Raw genomic sequence first — 17,624 nt, 5'->3', positions numbered from 1 at the left:
TTTCTATGCTTTCCAATCTAATTTTATCTTATTTTTATTGATTATTTATTGATTAAGATTGACATGCAATAAATATTCTCTCCATGTGTGCATATGTAATAACCGTTCTCTCCAATTCGCAAATGTAAATAGTGTGGGAAGGAGGGACACATATTTTCTGATTTGTTTTAAAAAATCTCAATGTACGGGCTAAGTTGTCTGCTTCTACTCATAGGATTAGCAATTCAAGCCATTTTAGATAGTATCAAAGATTAGTACAACCCCTCTGAATAATTTGTCATGAATCAATTCTAAATAATGGAAGTGGATCAAGTATTTACATGTTCGGTATGTCAGTTTGAGAAGAGTGCATGATGACCACTACCTACTACCATCACCATCACTCACACATCTGTAAACAAAATACACCCAAAGCAATACTTATCATTGCATAAGCATAAATTTGTGGCTCTTCCAATCCAAGTTTTGACTTAGTGATCCCTTGCGTGGTTCTGTGATTCCTTGTTTTGACATCCAGTATCAATATAAATCAGCCTAACCTAAAGAGTCTGGCAAGCATGTTAAAAAAGCACTTTCAAACTTATACTACAATCCCATATTACAGTTCTAATTTTGCATTTATGCTATTTTTAAGATATGTTAAATAGGGAAAAAACAATGAAAGATTAGGCTAGAAACATTTTGTGTTCCTGTTTTCATTCTTTCATAAAAGAGCATTTGATATTTTCCATGCACAAATATATCTAAGCAAAGTTATTAATGGCTCTAAAGAATATCTCATTTCAAGCTAAAATTAATTTAGAACAGAAGCGAACATGCTTTCTATAATGGAAATCTAAGGCCTCTTACATGGCTCAGTCAGTTAAGCATCTGACTCTTGATTTCGTCTCAGGTCATGATCTCATGGTTCATGAGACTGAGCCCCATGTAGGGATTCTCTCCTTTCTCTCTGCCATCCCCCACTCATTCACACACTCTCTTTCTCAAAATAAATGAATATGTTAAAAAATAAAATGGAAATATAAACCTCTCTTATGTTAAAAGTTCCAGTTTTTTTCCCCATTGGTAAAATTTTCAGCCTCTTTGTTACTAATTCCAAGAAAAATAGGTTACCAATCCAAATATGTGTATGCAATACAATAAGAGAGAATAAGATTAAGAATACAGCCAAAACACATGATCAGTTATGCTGCATTCTGGATAAAGTAGAAAAATTGAATTCTTTAAAGAATATTGGAATAATTACAGAAAACCTGTTTCCTAAATCATTCCATAATACAGGTTAATGCAGCTACACACTAAAATAGATTTTCCTTCTTATAATTAGTTCTAAAATGTAATTATTTTATGAAATATGTAATTTAATTCCATGGGATCAAAGATTTTTACAAATAGATAAAATGATATCATAGTCAATAAAATATTTTAAAACTTTAATTATCTGACTCTGCAATGTTAAAATATTCTACTCTCTAATCACATATAGAATTAAGTGAAACTGCAACTTGGCAAAGCTGGATGTTATGCTGAAATGTATGAGACTGCATTAAAGCAATCTACCTGGAAAGATAAGCAAAGAGTATAAAAATGATTGGAGTTAATTAATATAGAAATTAAGTTGACATATTATTTTGGCCTATTCAAAAATGGTCCTTATATTTTACTTTATAAGAATCACTGCAGAGTCATCTTCATTATTTTTGTCATACCTGCCTGTCATGATTATTGTCATTATAAATAATCAATGAAATGTTACAAAGCCAGACAGTTGGTTAATTAAGTAACTAAAGCAGAGAAAATATTTTAAATGAGAATTTAGAGGCATTAAATAATTCCTTTAAAACATGCTACCAAGATTAGTTCTTATAGTCATAGTGTGTTTGTGGTGTGTGTGTGTATGTGTGTGTGTGTGTGTAATGGGTGAATAAATGTGTGTGTTTGTGTGCCTGAGAAAAAGAAAAGAGTAACAGACAGAATAAGAGTCAATTAAGGGTATGAGTGCTTATAGATTTTCAAATTCATTTTGTTTTAGATTATGCCAAATCTTGCATTTCAGCTGCAAGTAGATAGTTTCACCATTTGTGCACTTCAGAGCACTGATATTTAGAGTTAAAATGAAATGCAATAGCGAATAATGAATAGTATTTAAAATGGCTACCTACTAAAGAACATAGATTCCTTTGATTATTATTGAATAGCAACTTGCAGTATGAAAGGGAGATTTGACTAACAATTTGGAGATACAAACTCTACTTCCAGCTCTGACTCGATCTCATTTTATGACTTTATTTAAATAACTTCACTTACCTGATTTCAATTTCAATCTATAAACATATATTTTTATTTTAACTATGCTACATATATTCATTACCATATATATGTATGCAAATAATTTCTTAGATATATTATAAAGGTTTGATGTCAGAAACCTCTTACGGTATTAAGAATATGAATGATGGAGTTAGAATTGATTTTTTTAAGTTTATTTATTTATTTATTTATTTATTTTCAGAAAGAGAGTGCACATGCACACATGCACGTATGCAAGGGAGGAGCAGAGAGAGGGAGAGAGAGAATCCCAAGCAGGCTCTGCACTGTCTTAGAGTAGCTGGATGTCGGACTGGATCTCACAAACCACAAGATCACAACCTGAGCCAAAATCAAGAATCAGACACTTAAATGACTCAGCCACCCAAGCACCCCTGGAGTTAGACCTGATTTTTAACATTCACGTTTCAAAGATTGCAATAAACATCTAACTTCCAGAATTATAAAAGTAAAATGGTATGTCATTTACCAAGTATGCATGGAATTGCAGTAACTAGTTAATTTCAAAACTAAAACCTAAATAAATTGAAACTTGAAAAAAGTAATTAAAACCCAAATAAATAATACAAAGCTATTCACACATAGATTTGGACAAATAGAGAAATATTTTTCCAAAAAGGCTTAAGATTTTCTGTTAATATAGAATTTCATTCAATAAAAAATATTCTAAAAGGAATATAAAGTATCATTGTAAGAAAAACATCACTATAAAACTAACAGTTACATTTGATTTTTTAAAAATTCTTTCATTTCTGTAGACAGAAGATGAATACAAATATACTTATTAATAAAGGTACAGAATAAACAATTTTAGCTTGTTACAAAAGCTTATTTCATTCGTATATCATGTAAGCAGGTGCCTGTAACAATTCTTTATAGTTTATTCATTTTTTTCTGATAATATGGTATATGGATTGATAAACATTTATTACTTTGAGGATAAAGACTTGACTTTAAATAAATAATCTGATATTATTAATATAGTAAGTATTTTAATTTACATACTTAAAACCTCACTGAAGCATTGAAATGTTATCATCTACCATATTAATATCTAAATTGAAGTTTTGGGAAAGCATACTCATTTCAGAGAGCAGAGGTAGAATTCTTGATCTGACACGAGCCAAATGCCAGGCTAATGTAACGGAAATGCTCAAATAAGAGACAGGCAATCGCAGAAGTAGAAAGACTGAGATCAGACTAGGTTCAAAAGCTGATGGAAGCCAAAGAGCCTAGAAGAGTAAAGCGATGGAGCCAGCAGTCCACAGTGATTCTCATGGACAGCAGACGGCTTATTCTGCATCCTTTGAAGAGCTGAATTTTTTACTTTATGGCTATGCATTCACTAATGACAGAAAGAAAGAGCAGAGCTCTCCAAATCTGTGATTTCACTGAATGCTCACCTGTCCTCTTGCCCCAGTATGCAGAATGTGTAAAGAGAATGCCTGCGGTACTTTAGAGGCTTAGGAGACAAGTTAAGAGGTAACTGGTGGAAAGAGCAGTGCAGGTAAATGTGCCATAGCAGCCAAGAGACTCCTGTTGTGTTGATGTAGAATGTAGGGCAAGGAACAGCTGAAAATGAAGCTGGACTAAATGCTAGAGTTCTTAATCTGAAGGATGATAGCTTCCTGCTTGGAAGATGATCTGTTGGATAAAAAAAAGATTAATTGAATGAAAAAACATGATCTACAGGGGTGCCTGGGTGGCTCAGTTGGTTAAGTGTCTGACGTAGGCTCACAGTCTGACTCATGATCTCAGGGTTCATGGGTTCGATTTCTGCATGGGGGTCTGTGCTGACAGCTCAGAGCCTGGAGCCTGCTTCGGATGCTGTGTCTCCCTCTCTCTCTGCCCCTCCCCCACTTGTACTCTGTCTCTCTCTCTAAAAAATAAACATTAAACATATTTTTAAAAGTGAAAAAAACATGATCTACTAAATGAAGGATTTTAAAGAAGAGAATAAAATGATGAGTACCTTCGTTTGAACAATTATGTGAGGAACGTACTGGAATCAAAACAGAATTTGTAAAGAAAGGACCAGAAGGTGTGCATTCACTGTTTTTGTTTCCCCAACCTCTAAGTTCTTGTCTAATAATTTACTTCTGGAAACTGCCTACCCACCGGTGTCAGTCTGTATATGTTGGCTGGAGTTAGCTTGCTGACATTTTAGAGTGGGCCTGTGACTCAAAGCCAATTTGGGCTACACTTAGAGGTCTAGGAATGAACTGAGAAAATGAAAATAGAGCAGATAACAGGAAAGAAAACAAAATGGGAATAGGAGAGAGTAAAAAGTAGTCCTGAATATATTGCTTAAATTCCTGCTTGTAGTTGGAGGAACAATTAAATATCACTTTTTAAAAGCCAGCTTGGATTGAGTTATATCACTTTTAACCAACCACGTCTAATATGAAAGTCTAATATGTAAATCCAGGTGAAAGTTCAGGTACCATAATGCTTTCTTTGCTATGGTCCTATGAGTTCCTCAGTTTCTCTTTCCCACTAGTAACATCCCATAAAACAATCCTGGTTGTAGCTCCTAATACTGCCATCACCTTTTAATATTTAAAGTTCAGTTGTACATCAGACTTAGAACCAACTGAGAATATTCTTCTCTGGAGTCACAATATCTGTTAGCCAGTCACCTTTAGGTTCCCCAGAGGGATAGCATCATCTAACTGGTAATCTCAAATGCACGTAAGAACTGTTATTCCTTTCCATGTATCCAGTAATTCAAAGTAGGTCAACTTTCTATCTGTAGTTACCAGAACCCTTTCTTTGATCTATTATTCAGCTACTCTGGTAGTACCTCTTCATAAGACGTAGTATATTCAAATATTACTAGAAACTTTGCAATTCGGTGCCATTGTTTTGAAGGTAGTCTGTAAACACTTTTTGGATCTTAAAAATCTCTACTTTTTTAATATACCATATAACATAGCAGTTGAAATGTAGAGATTCAGGAGACATACTTATTTTTAGGTCTGGTTCCATCTGAACTTCGGTGTCACCACTGTGGGCAAGGTACTCAGTATCTATAGATCTCAGCCTTCTGATCTGTGTAATTTGTATAACAATAGCATGATTTAATATGAGTGTCATGAACAAGTGTATAAATAACTGAAAAGAATTTAGCACCATGTCTGAAACATGCTCAGAGGCAAATGAATTTTAACTGTTAAGAAACCATATTCTTTGTGTCTGAATATGGGTCTTAAAGAATTATTCCCAATAAAAAAATAAATGGGCATCATTTAATAACAAGAAGATTGTACAGTAAGCTGTAAAGTAAACGTTTCCCTTCTAGGTGATTTTCTGAAGCCTCAAGGAACATAAATATGAAGGTAGGAAATTAGAAGAAAAATCTTCATATAATAATTGATTTGTTGAGGGACGCCTGGGTGGCTTAGTTGGTTAAGCGTCCAACTTCAGCTCAGGTCATGCATGATCTCACCGTTCCCAAGTTTGAGCCCTGCATCGGGCTCTGTGTTGACAGTTCAGAGCCTGGAGCCTGTTTCAGATTCTGTGGCCTTCTCTCTCTCTCTGCCCCTCCCCCACTCATGCTCTGCCTCTCTCTCCCTCTCTCTCTCAGTAATAAATAAATATTAAAAAGAATAATAATAACTGATTTGTTGAAAAAATCTCACTAAGAACCTATCCATACAAACACACAAAATTACAATGATATAAAAGGAATATACATATGATTAATTTTGGGAAATAAATAAAAAGAAATGAAAACCATTTTTGTGTTATGGTGGCAGCTTTATGAGGGAACTTATTTTTAAAATTTCTTTTAGTTTTCCAATATTTTTTTTTTTTTTATTTTTTAATATATGAAATTTACTGTCAAATTGGTTTCCATACAACACCCAGTGCTCATCCCAAAAGGTGCCCTCCTCAATACCCATCACCCACCCTGCCCTCCCTCCCACCCTGCCCTCCCTCCCACCCCCCATCAACCCTCAGTTTGTTCTCAGTTTTTAACAGTCTCTTATGCTTTGGCTCTCTTCCACTCTAACCTCTTTTTTTTTTTTTTTCCTTCCCCTCCCCCATGGGTTTCTGTTACGTTTCTCAGGATCCAATATTTTAAACATGCTTTTGGTGTCACGGTATGTGAATACTTCCTTCTTTGTTGAATAAGTACCAAGTAGCATAGTTTTACATCAATGGCTTTTTCTAGATCATTTGTGTTCATGTGTGTTTATTTTAGGGGTCATCCGTAGACCTAATTAAAAAGAACTTGATGGCTTCTCCTGAATATCTAATATCTAAGTGTTCAATTTCAGTAACTCTGAAAAACAGTCTAAAGAAGAAAAACAAAATAAGACACCTGCTATTTCCCAGAAGGATCCTTTTCTGTCAAGCTCTAGCATACTTAATCTTCCTCCAATTGTATTTTGGATTTCTTTTGTGGATATGAAGCTTGAAAAAAGAAATTAAATACCAAAGCATGCATAGCTAGATGATTCCTCAATTTAACATTTTTAAACATTTTAATTATAAGATTAGAGTCTTTCTATTTCCTAAATTCCATTCTAAGTATTTTAATCCTTTGATTCTTCAGGTATTATAGAATAATTTAGGTTCATATTCAATCAGTCTTATTTAAAGCTTTCACTCAAATTATGATTTCTCTGTACAAAATGGAAAAATAAAGTGGATGATGCAATAACTCTCACAGATACAAACACAAGGCATATTCATTTCTGCCCTCTTTAGCTTTGTGCGCTCTGCTTGTCTTATTACATTTTTACTTCCTCCTTTCTTGATGGTTATGCTCTCATAATTCTCATCTAAACAATTTAATTTAATTTTTCTTTATTCTGTAAAGGATTGATATCCATGAAATGGAAAAAAAATCCTATTTGGAGATATACTTGTGGTTTAATGGGACATGGTGTTGTGGAAAGATTATGGACTTAAATGCATGCTCTCAATTACTCTATCATGTATTAGAGATGGGTCTTTTCTCATACATGTTAGAAGAACAGATAAGAAGAGACCAGAATAATCACTTATCATTATTTACATGTGCAATGCATCTAAGAAATATGTAACTAGAAATAAACAGTGATAAGCTAGTCTTGAGACTGGGAGAAGATCCCTCTCCTTCAGAGGAAGAAGGACCTACTAATGTTCAATTGGGTTTTAGAAGATTCTAGTAGATAAATCTTACTGAAGAAGCATTGATCCTAGAAGTAAGAAAAAGTATTCCTTGGCCAGAAAGCAGGATTTTCTCTCTCTTAAAAAGTTGCTGAGTATAGAAGTCCATGGATTGTTTCCAGGATTTTCATGAGCCAGATAAGCAAAACATGCATGTGACTGTCTCTTTCTTTAATTTGGAAATTGCTCATAGGAAACCATGATTTTTGTCCATGTCTTGAAGGTGTTTATGTACTTATTATAAACAAAAATATGTGGTATGAGATATGATTTTAATTCTTATGAATTCTCATTTTTCTTATTATGCATTAGTATGAAAGCAAAACCAAAGATTAGCATAATTGAAATCACTTTCTTAGTTGAATCCAAACTTGATTTTGTATTTTTGCATAATCTTGTCTTTGTTTTTCAGCCAGTGAAAACTTATTTTTATAAGAAAATATAAATAAGTGTGAAGGCCATATTTTTCTGTGCTTGTGTTAAAAAAAATCATTTTCTGGGATGCCTGGGTGGTTCAGTTGGTTGAGCTCTGACTCCTGATTTCGGCTCAGGTCATGATCCCAGGGTTGTGAGGCCAAGCCCTGAGTCAGGCCCCGCAGTGATCATGGAGCCTGCTTGGGATTCTCTCTCTCCCCCTCTTTCTCTGCCCTCCCCCAAAATAAATAAATAAACATTAAAAATTCATTTTCCAAAGTAATAGAGTAAATCATATGTTAAAAATACACTTAAGTGTAATTATTCTGGAGATCTTTGAACATTTACTTTCTCAAAATTTCCATAACGCCCAGAAGTTAACAACTCTTATTGTAAACTACTGGGCTGTGTTCCGGACAGCCTATGCTGAGAAGCAGAACAGTGCATGTAATTGTCAGAGTCACTCAGTCTAGCAGATCTGTTAATAAATCCTTGCGGGTATATAAATACACAACTAAGTATGCATAAGTTATTAATGACTTTAGGCAACATAAACTTAGGCAAAACCAGGGTTATGATAACCTCAACCTGATTATGCGGGTTTATTTTAACAACATCTTTACTGAGATACAATTTACATGCCATGCAATTCATCCCCTTAAACTGTACAATTCAATGATTTGCAGCATATTCCCAGATATGTACAATCACCACCACAGTCAATAATAGAACATTTCATAATCTGAAAAAGAAACACCATGACCTTTAGCTATCATTCTCTTATCCCCTATCCCTAAGAAACCATCATTTTAACTTCAGTCTCTATAAATTTGCCTATTCTGGACATTTCACATAATTGGAAATATATTCTATGTGGTCTTTGTTTTCATGATTCATCTATGTTATAGCATATGTTAAGACTTTATTCATAATATCCCATTGTATGAACATACCACATCTGTTTATCTGTTCATCAGTTGATGGACTTTGTGTTTGTTTCCAAAATGGGGCTATTATGAGTAATGTTTCTATAGACATTTGCGCACACTTTCTGTGGGGACAGATATTTTCATTTATTTCGGATATATACCTAATAGTGGGATGCTTCAAAGGCCTCAATCAAGAAAGTGAAAAGACAATCCATAGAATGTGAGAAAATATTTTCAAATCATATCTCTGATAAGCGACCTGAGTCTAATACATAAATAACTCTTATAACTCAATAATAAAAGGATAAATAATGAAATCAAAAAGGAGCAAAGAATGTGAACAGACATTTATCTAAAAAAGATATACAAAATGGTCACTAAGCACATGAAAACATGTTTTGACATCATTCGGTCATCAGGAAAATGAAAATCGAAACCACAATGAGACACAACATCACACCCACTAGAATGACTGTAACTAAAAATTCTGATGATAACCAATATTGTCAAACTGTGGTACATCAATCAGAAGCTTCATATATTGCTAATGGGAATGTAAAATGGTGCCACCATTTTGGAAAAAAGTCTGATGGTTCCTCAAATTGTTAGAGTTACCATATAATCATATATTTTAAAATTATTTTCAGCTACCTCTGGTGGTAAACTCATGAATTATTTTCACAAGAACTGCATCTTTGTCAGTTTGTATCTTCAGGATAATTGCTGAAAAACATCTGTGGCAAAATATCATATAAGAAATTCTTTTCATCTTGTGTAATGTGGTTTTCTACCGGTTAAATGAAGGAGACCCTGAAGAATTCACTGGCCATATTAACTTCTCATCCCTGCATAATTTGTAACAGGATAAAGTAACCAGACATAGATGTTTCAGGATCTGGAGGAAGATAGATGTGCAGGTGAATCAGAACTAAAGTTGGTGGGAACTGATTGTAATAAAAGGAGATTTTTAATTATAAACAAAAATCACATTTAAATTTCCCATTGATTTATAAAATCTTGCCTTCTGGTCTCACGTAGTCCATGGCAATCTACCCGTGATTCCTTTACAATATTTTTCAGATCTTTTATAACCCGGTATCAGCCATCATGGTTCATTAAAGCACCACTGCAACAGATCAAAAATCCTTTTGATTTTCCTTTCAGCCTCTGGCCTCTCTTATCCATCCCATATATCACAGTGCAAATGTTCCTCAAATGTCTGTTTGCCTCTTAACTGTTCATTTAATCAAAATAAAACCTCTAGTAAGGTCTTGTAACCATTGGATAGCTATTCTTTATATATCTCTGTACTCTAACCATGCAAATATAATAGGAACCTCATATATAGCCCTTATCTATTTGAAAATAATACATATGCCATGTTTGTTTTCCTTCATTCAAGTTTTTAGCTGAATTTTTAAAGCAAGGCTTAAATGATTTTTTTTATGTATTTGACCTGACAAAGATTAATAGCTGTGTGTCAAAGACCTGCTATTCAGGGCATAAAAGTTCGAGACCATTATGTTCGCATTTAGTATTATATTATTCATTACTATAAAATAATCCTTGTTTCATATACCATTTTTTTCCTTAAATACTACTTCAATAAGTGTTAAAATTACAATCCTACTTTCCTTTGTCAGGTTTACGCTTTATCTATTTTTCTTAGATGCCAATGCCATAGCAATTTTTTTCACATTTTCCCCTTCATTGCTTATGAACGTTTTAATTGGAGTTTCAAAGAAATTAAAACCTGCTACTGATTTCTTGACAAGGTCTGAACCCAGAAAACACCTTAATATGTTATATACTTCAGTATGAGGTTTTTAATTCATTTTTCTGACTCTCCACAAATGTTTAAATTTTATATAAAAATGTCAAATCTCCTATACACTTCTTTTCTTTATAGAGCGTATAATTCGATTATAACTTACAAAGAAAAAAAGCACTTAGAATACTTGTCAGAAAATATAAACTCAAATTGTCTGCACTCCAGGACCCATCAAAAGCTTAGGGAGAAGTTATATAGAGAGAAGTTTGTGTAGAGGTGCTGAAGAGTCCTCTATGCTCTCTTATTGTAAGGCATGTTCTTCAATTGAGTACATAACTGAATAGAAGTATAGGTCCTCACAGAATCATTTTGCAGGAATGATATTTAATAGCAAAATCTTGACTTCTTTAATTAGTACAAGGAATGGTAATAAGAAAATCACTTTCAGACTTGACACAAAATTATTTCCAAAGACATTACCAGAAAGCAACATTAGAAAATGTTCCCCAATGACAATGAGAACATTAATTTATAACCAATTCCTATTAAAATTTCATCTCTGAAAAAAATATTTCTCGGGGCGCCTGGGTGGCGCAGTCGGTTAAGCGTCCGACTTCAGCCAGGTCACGATCTCGCGGTCCGTGAGTTCGAGCCCCGCGTCAGGCTCTGGGCTGATGGCTCGGAGCCTGGAGCCTGTTTCCGATTCTGTGTCTCCCTCTCTCTCTGCCCCTCCCCCGTTCATGCTCTGTCTCTCTCTGTCCCAAAAATAAATAAAAAACGTTGAAAAAAAAATTAAAAAAAAATATTTCTCTACTGAGTAATTTCTAGCATTTAGTTTCCCCTTTTGTTTTGGCTATCAGTAAGTTTATAGCCAAAGTTTATTTTTGTCCATTGTGTTAGAGAAGAGACTTGTGGGTGGAGACTATCGGAAGTTCCATAAACCAAGCTGAGTGGCAATCTTTGAGCATTTGCTATTTTCTTGCTTGATCTGTGGGGAAACAGAATTAAAGTGTGTCCATTGAAAGAATGGAATTAAAATATATCAGTTGGAAAGCATGACAGGCTAAATCCATCATCTAGACCAGGTAGAATATTTTTAAAAGGGAAATAAAATAAATAATAAAATAAATATGTAATATGATCTTCAGTTATCTGGAATTGTTTAATTCTTGCTACTTTGTTTATTTTTTATTTTTTTTTTAAGTTTATTTATTTGGAGAGACAGAGAGCCTGGAGGAGAGGCAGAAAGAGAAGGAGAGAGAGAATCCCAGGCAGGCTCTATGTTGACAGCACAGCTAGTCTCACGATATGCTGGCTACTTTGTAATATCTCTGTTGGAAAATAGGAGAAGGTCTTCTCTTAGCAAGGAAAATTACAGTTCTGTGTCATCAGTGTCAATCAGTGCAAAAGAGGGACATAGACCACCTTAAAAGAGAGAAGCACTAGGCATGTTCTATCCATAGGGCTTTGTCTGTGTGTACCTTCTAATACGCCATATGTTCAATTCTTTTATTTTTTTAAATTAATTTATTTTTTAATTTACATCCAAGTTGGTTAGCATATAGTGCAATGATGATTTCAGGAGTAGATCCCTTAATGCCCCTTAACCTTTTAGCCCATCCCCCCTGCTACAACCCCTCCAGCAACCCTCTGTTTGTTCTCCATATTTAAGAGTCTCTTATGTTTTGCCCCCCTCCATGATTTTATATTATTTTTGCTTCTCTTCTTCTATGTTCATCTGTTTGTATCTTAAAGTCCTCATATGAGTGAAGTCATATGTTATTTGTCTTTGTCTGACTGATTAATTTCGCTTAGCATAATACCCTCCAGTTCCATCCATGTAGTTGCAAATGGCAAGATTTCATTCTTTTTGATTGCCGAGTAATACTCCATTGTATATATATACCACATCTTCTTTATCCATTCATCCATCGATGGACATCTGGGCTTTAACCATACTTTCGCTATTGTTGATAGTGCTGCTATAAACATTGGGGTGCATGTGCCCCTTTGAAACAGCATACCTGTATCCCTTGGATAAATAACTAGTAGTGCAATTGCTGGGTCGTAGGGTAGTTCTATTTTTAATTTTTTCAGGAACTTCCATACTGTTTTCCAGAGTGGCTGTACAAGTTTGCATTCCCCCCCCTGCAGTGCAAAAGAGATCCTCTTTCTCCGCATCCTCGCCAGCATCTGTTGTTGCCTGAGTTGTTAATGTTAGGCACTCTGACAGGTGTGAGGTGGTATCTCATTGTGGTTTTGATTTGTATTTCCCTGATAATGAATGATGTTGAGCATTTTTTCATGTGTCAGTTGGCCATCTGGATGTCTTCTTTGGAGAAGTGTCTATTCATGTCTTTTGTCCATTTCTTCACTGGATTATTTGTTTTTTGGGTGTTAAGTTTGATAAGTTCTGTATAGATTTTGGATACTAACCCTTTATCTGATATGTCGTTTGCAAATATCTTCTCCCATTACATCATGTGCCTTTTAGTTTTGCTGATTGTGTCCTTTGCTGTGCAGAAGCTTTTTATTTTGATGAGGTCGTAATAGTTCATTTTCACTTTTGTTTCCCTTGCCTCTGGAGACCTGTTGAGTAAGAAGTTGCTGCAGCCAAGATCAAAGACGTTTTTGCCTGCTTTTTCCTCAAGGATTTTGATAGATTCCTGTCTTACATTTAGGTCTTTCATCCATTTTGAGTTTATTTTTGTGTATGGTGTAAGAAAGTGGTCCAGGTTCATTCTTCTGCATGTCGCTGTCCAGTTTTCCCAGAACCACTTGCTGAAGAGACTGTCTTTATTCCATTGGATATTCTTTCCTGCTTTGTCAAAGATTAGTTGGCTATACATTTATGGGTTCATTTCGGGGTTCTCTATTGTGTTCCATTGATCTGGGTGTCTGTTTTTGTGCCAGTATCATACTGTCTTGATGATTACAGCTTTGTAATATAGCTCTTCAACTCTTTTAGAGGTTTTAACTCTTTAAAGACCAGAGATCTTACAATTAGAAAGCTAACAAGCAAATTCTGGTAAAGTATTGTTACTTAAATTTATTCTGTGTAAAATAAAATCTCTCTAATAATTCCAAAATTTCCATATCGTGACATGAAAAATGTTTTTAATTAATTTGTTAATGTTGAATAATTTTGAAGCTTTGCTTTTCATGATATATAGTTCATGGTTAAAATGTAGTGTAAAAGTTCTGTGTCTTTGATACTGTTTTTTTGTATTGGATTAACTTTTAAAACATGAGATACTTAAAAAAAATCTACCAGAAAAATCCAAGGAGAAAGTTCATGTTTTGCATTAGATTGGAAGAATATTATGGAACATACCAGGCCATACTTGTACCTGATAATGGTAAGCCATAAAACCAACGTCATGGAACTAAAAAACTGACAAAACGAAAAATATTACAACATTTTGAGGTGCCTGGATGGCTGTCAGTTAAACGTCCAACTTCTGCTCAGGTCATGATCTCATGGTACTTGAGTTCAAGCTCTGAGTTGGGCTCTGTACTGACAGTTTGGAGCCTGAAGCCTGCTTTGGATTCTGTGTCTCCCTCTCTCTCTGTTCCTCCCCTGCTCATACTCTCTCTCTCTCAAAAATAAATAAACATTTAAAAAATAAAAAAATAAATATTATAGCATTTAAATATAGAAATATGTCAAATGAAATGAAATAAAGTAAAATAACTATGTTAAATAAAAAGACCTTGTGTCCAAGCACTCGTATTTAATTGAAAATCTTTGGCATATTTTTTTCATGGTTCTTGTCTACAGCTTTTAAAATGTGGCCATGAAGAAGTGTGAATCATCTCTGTATTTCTGAATAAAGCTAACCTAAATTAAAGAAAAGGCATGGCCACCTATAACAAAAACTAATAAAACAGTGTTTCATGTGTTAGGTTTTAAAAGAAATTGTCTAGAATAATAGACAAATACTAATATCACAGAATGAAGTGCTAATTTGTAGGAATATTTATAGTTTAAAAAAATTGGAGGAATTTGGGACATCTTTAAATGTAGCAACTTATTTTCTGGAATCTAGGTAAAATATTTATTATGAACAGCAGGGGAGTACAGTGGTCTATCCCCAGTAGATTCACTAATTTCACTCATTCCCAGGTCTTTATTTCAAAGATTAAATGATTTACACACAATCTGTAGATAACGTCAGATTCCTTGTATAGTTAAATATCAGAAAAATCAAGAATAGGCTTTAAGAAGAATATGACCAAAGACCAGTTAGTACATAAATCATTTTTTAAAAATCCAGAATATAACTTAAAAATAAAGTCCAAACAATCTGGTTATAGAAGATTGAGAAAGTTCAGTGAAGTTGGAACATACTGAATTGTCAGCATCCCAACTGAAATTGCCATTTCAGTGATGATACTTTTGTGACTGTTTTGAAATAATATTTGGAATAACAGAAATATTAACATGTTATGAGGGTTATAATAATATAGCAATTCAAAGTACTCTTACTGTTCATGACAACAATCCTGGTAATGAAAAACTTTAAATAAAAACGAAGAAAGTAACAAAGGAGAACTTCCTTCCACATATCATCCAGACCTACTAAAGAGAGATATCCCAATTTTCTACAAAATAAAGTTTCTCCCAGAAATTAAAAGACATTGACTTCTTACCTGCCTCTAAATATATTGTTCTCTCCAAAGAGCTTTTAATAGAAGCTTGGCTACCCAAAAGAGAATGGGAAAAATTCAAGGTGCCAATGCTTTGTTTAGTCTCTGTAACACTTGCTCAGTCTAGAAAGAGACAAAACGATGAATGCTTATTGATTTTAGAATAAAACTGACCTTCAAAACCACAATAAGCTTATGGGTTAATTAATAAAATTCAAGTATTTCACCTCCAGGTCTGGAACAGGAGAATTTTTTATCAAACAAACTATCCTAAACAAAATAGCTAAAGGAAAATTCTTGAGATGGAAAGGAAATGATAAAGTAAGGAATCTTGGGAAGATCAAAATGGATGAAATCACAATGTAAAAAGTGAAAATCCAAGTAAATACAATAAACTCATGAGTTTTCTAAATTATGTTTGGCTGTGAAAGAAAATATTATAATATCATCTGATGTGATTCTTGAGTATGTAGAGGAAATGTTTAAGACAATTATTTTAAATTGGAAAAATGTAAAGAGACTTAAAGGGACATAAATTTTCTACACTTCCTTCAAAATGGTAAACATAAATAATTGTGATAAATTATACATGGATAATGTAATACACATAGCAACTATTAAACATCTGTACAAAGAGAAACACTCAGAAATAATATAGGTAAATCAAAATGAAATTGTAAAAAATAAAAAAAAAAACTATGAAAATCCATAGGAAAACAGAGAAAGTAAAGACAAAGAAATGAAGAACAAAGGAAATAAACCTAAGAAATAAAATGCCTCACTCAATCTCTAATCAATAATTACATTAAGTGGAAATGCTCTAAATATACGAAGCAAAAGTCAGAGATTGGCAAATTGAATTTAAAAACCCACACGATCCATCTACATGCTATGTACAAGAAAATCACTTGAAATAATGATACAAGAGATATTGATACAGACTCTGAATTCATTAAACTCAACAAATATTAGGGGCATGGTGATGAATGACAGTTACATTCTAGTTTATTGTATGTATATTGTTTATTGATTGCCCTTAATATTGTAATATTCAAACCTAAGGGAAAACTATAAGTATATTCTTCTTAAATATCCTAAAACATGTTATTTCATTTTATTTCTGTTCTTTCTCATGGTTTGGACTGTCCAACATTTGGGTTATCTCTGTCTTTTTCCCTCAAAATTTAGACATTCTCATTAGTTTTATACAGTAAACAGTTTCTTATAATTACTCACACACTTATCATTATTTTCTTTCTGATTATTTATTTAATTTCATATTTTCTCAGACATCATTTACCATTTTCTTGATATATACCCTTTAAAAGTTATTTTAGCAATGTGGTGTCTAGGTGGTTCAGTCGGTTGAGTGTCTGACTCTTGATTTCGGCCTAGGTCATGACCCACACACAGTTCGTGGGTTTGAGTCCCATCTGGCTCTGTGCTGACAGTGTAGAGCCTGCTTGAGATTATCTCTCTTTTCTCTCTGCCCTTCTACCACTCACTCTCTCTGTCTCTCTATCCAAATAAAGAAACTTACATTTTCTTTAAAAGGTTATTTTAGCAAAGTCCATCATAGTAAATTGTTAGTTTCTTTTAGTATAAAATGCTGTATTCTATTTTATTTCATGAATTAGTATTAAGCTGAGGTTATAAGGTGAAAATTTCCTTCTTTCTGAAAATTTGATATTATTCTGTCTTCTCACTTTCACTGTTTCTATTGACAATGTTTGTATTGATTTGTTATGTTTTCAGGATAAACTATATCATCTGGATATTTTAATATAACTGATTTTAACATTCTGTAGTTTTACTATTATGTAGCTTATATTTTATTTTATATATGCTGCTTGGTGTTTATTATGGTTCTTTAACTATAAATTAAAGTATATCATCATCTATGGAAATATTTCACTTCAAATATTGCCTCTTTTACAGTCTCTCTTTTCTATTTTGGGACTCTGATTACATATATATTCCATCCTCTATGTCTTTTATTTTTTATTTCATATTTTCTACCTCTTTCTCTTTAATATCTTGTTATGGAAGACGTCTTTGAATGTAAGTTCCAGTTCACTAGTTCTTCATGTCTACACTTAAAATATCAAATTTTGGGGGCTCACAGTTAAGCATCCAACTTTGGCTCAGGGCATGATCTCATGGTCTGTGCTTTCAAGTTCTGACAGCTCAGAGCCTGGAGCTTGCTTCGGATTCTGTGTCTCCCTCTCTCTCTTCCACTTTCTCACTCATGCTCTGTCTCTCTCTCAACAATAAATAAACATTAAATAAACATTATTTTTTTAAATGTCAATTTTTTTTCTTGATATCATTTTTTTTTAAATATCAATTTTTTCCTGCAAGGCTTATGGCTT

The 17,624-nt window shown here is 33.5% G+C and overlaps 1 long non-coding RNA gene across 1 annotated transcript in view; it reads right to left on the bottom strand.

The window, feature by feature from the left end:
* Positions 1–9,858: 9,858 nt before the first annotated feature.
* The window catches only part of LOC132693336 (uncharacterized), a 73,915-nt gene continuing 66,149 nt past the window's right edge, over positions 9,859–17,624 (bottom strand). Inside the window, exon 3 of the long non-coding RNA XR_013554925.1 lies at positions 9,859–9,957. This is a non-coding gene — a long non-coding RNA (uncharacterized LOC132693336). The remainder of the gene's footprint in view (positions 9,958–17,624) is intronic.

This window comes from Panthera onca, chromosome B1 (genome assembly GCF_046562875.1).
Source record: "Panthera onca isolate mPanOnc1 chromosome B1, mPanOnc1 haplotype 2, whole genome shotgun sequence".
NCBI lineage: Eukaryota > Metazoa > Chordata > Mammalia > Carnivora > Felidae > Panthera > Panthera onca.
This window is presented reverse-complemented; position numbering and strand designations above follow the sequence as displayed.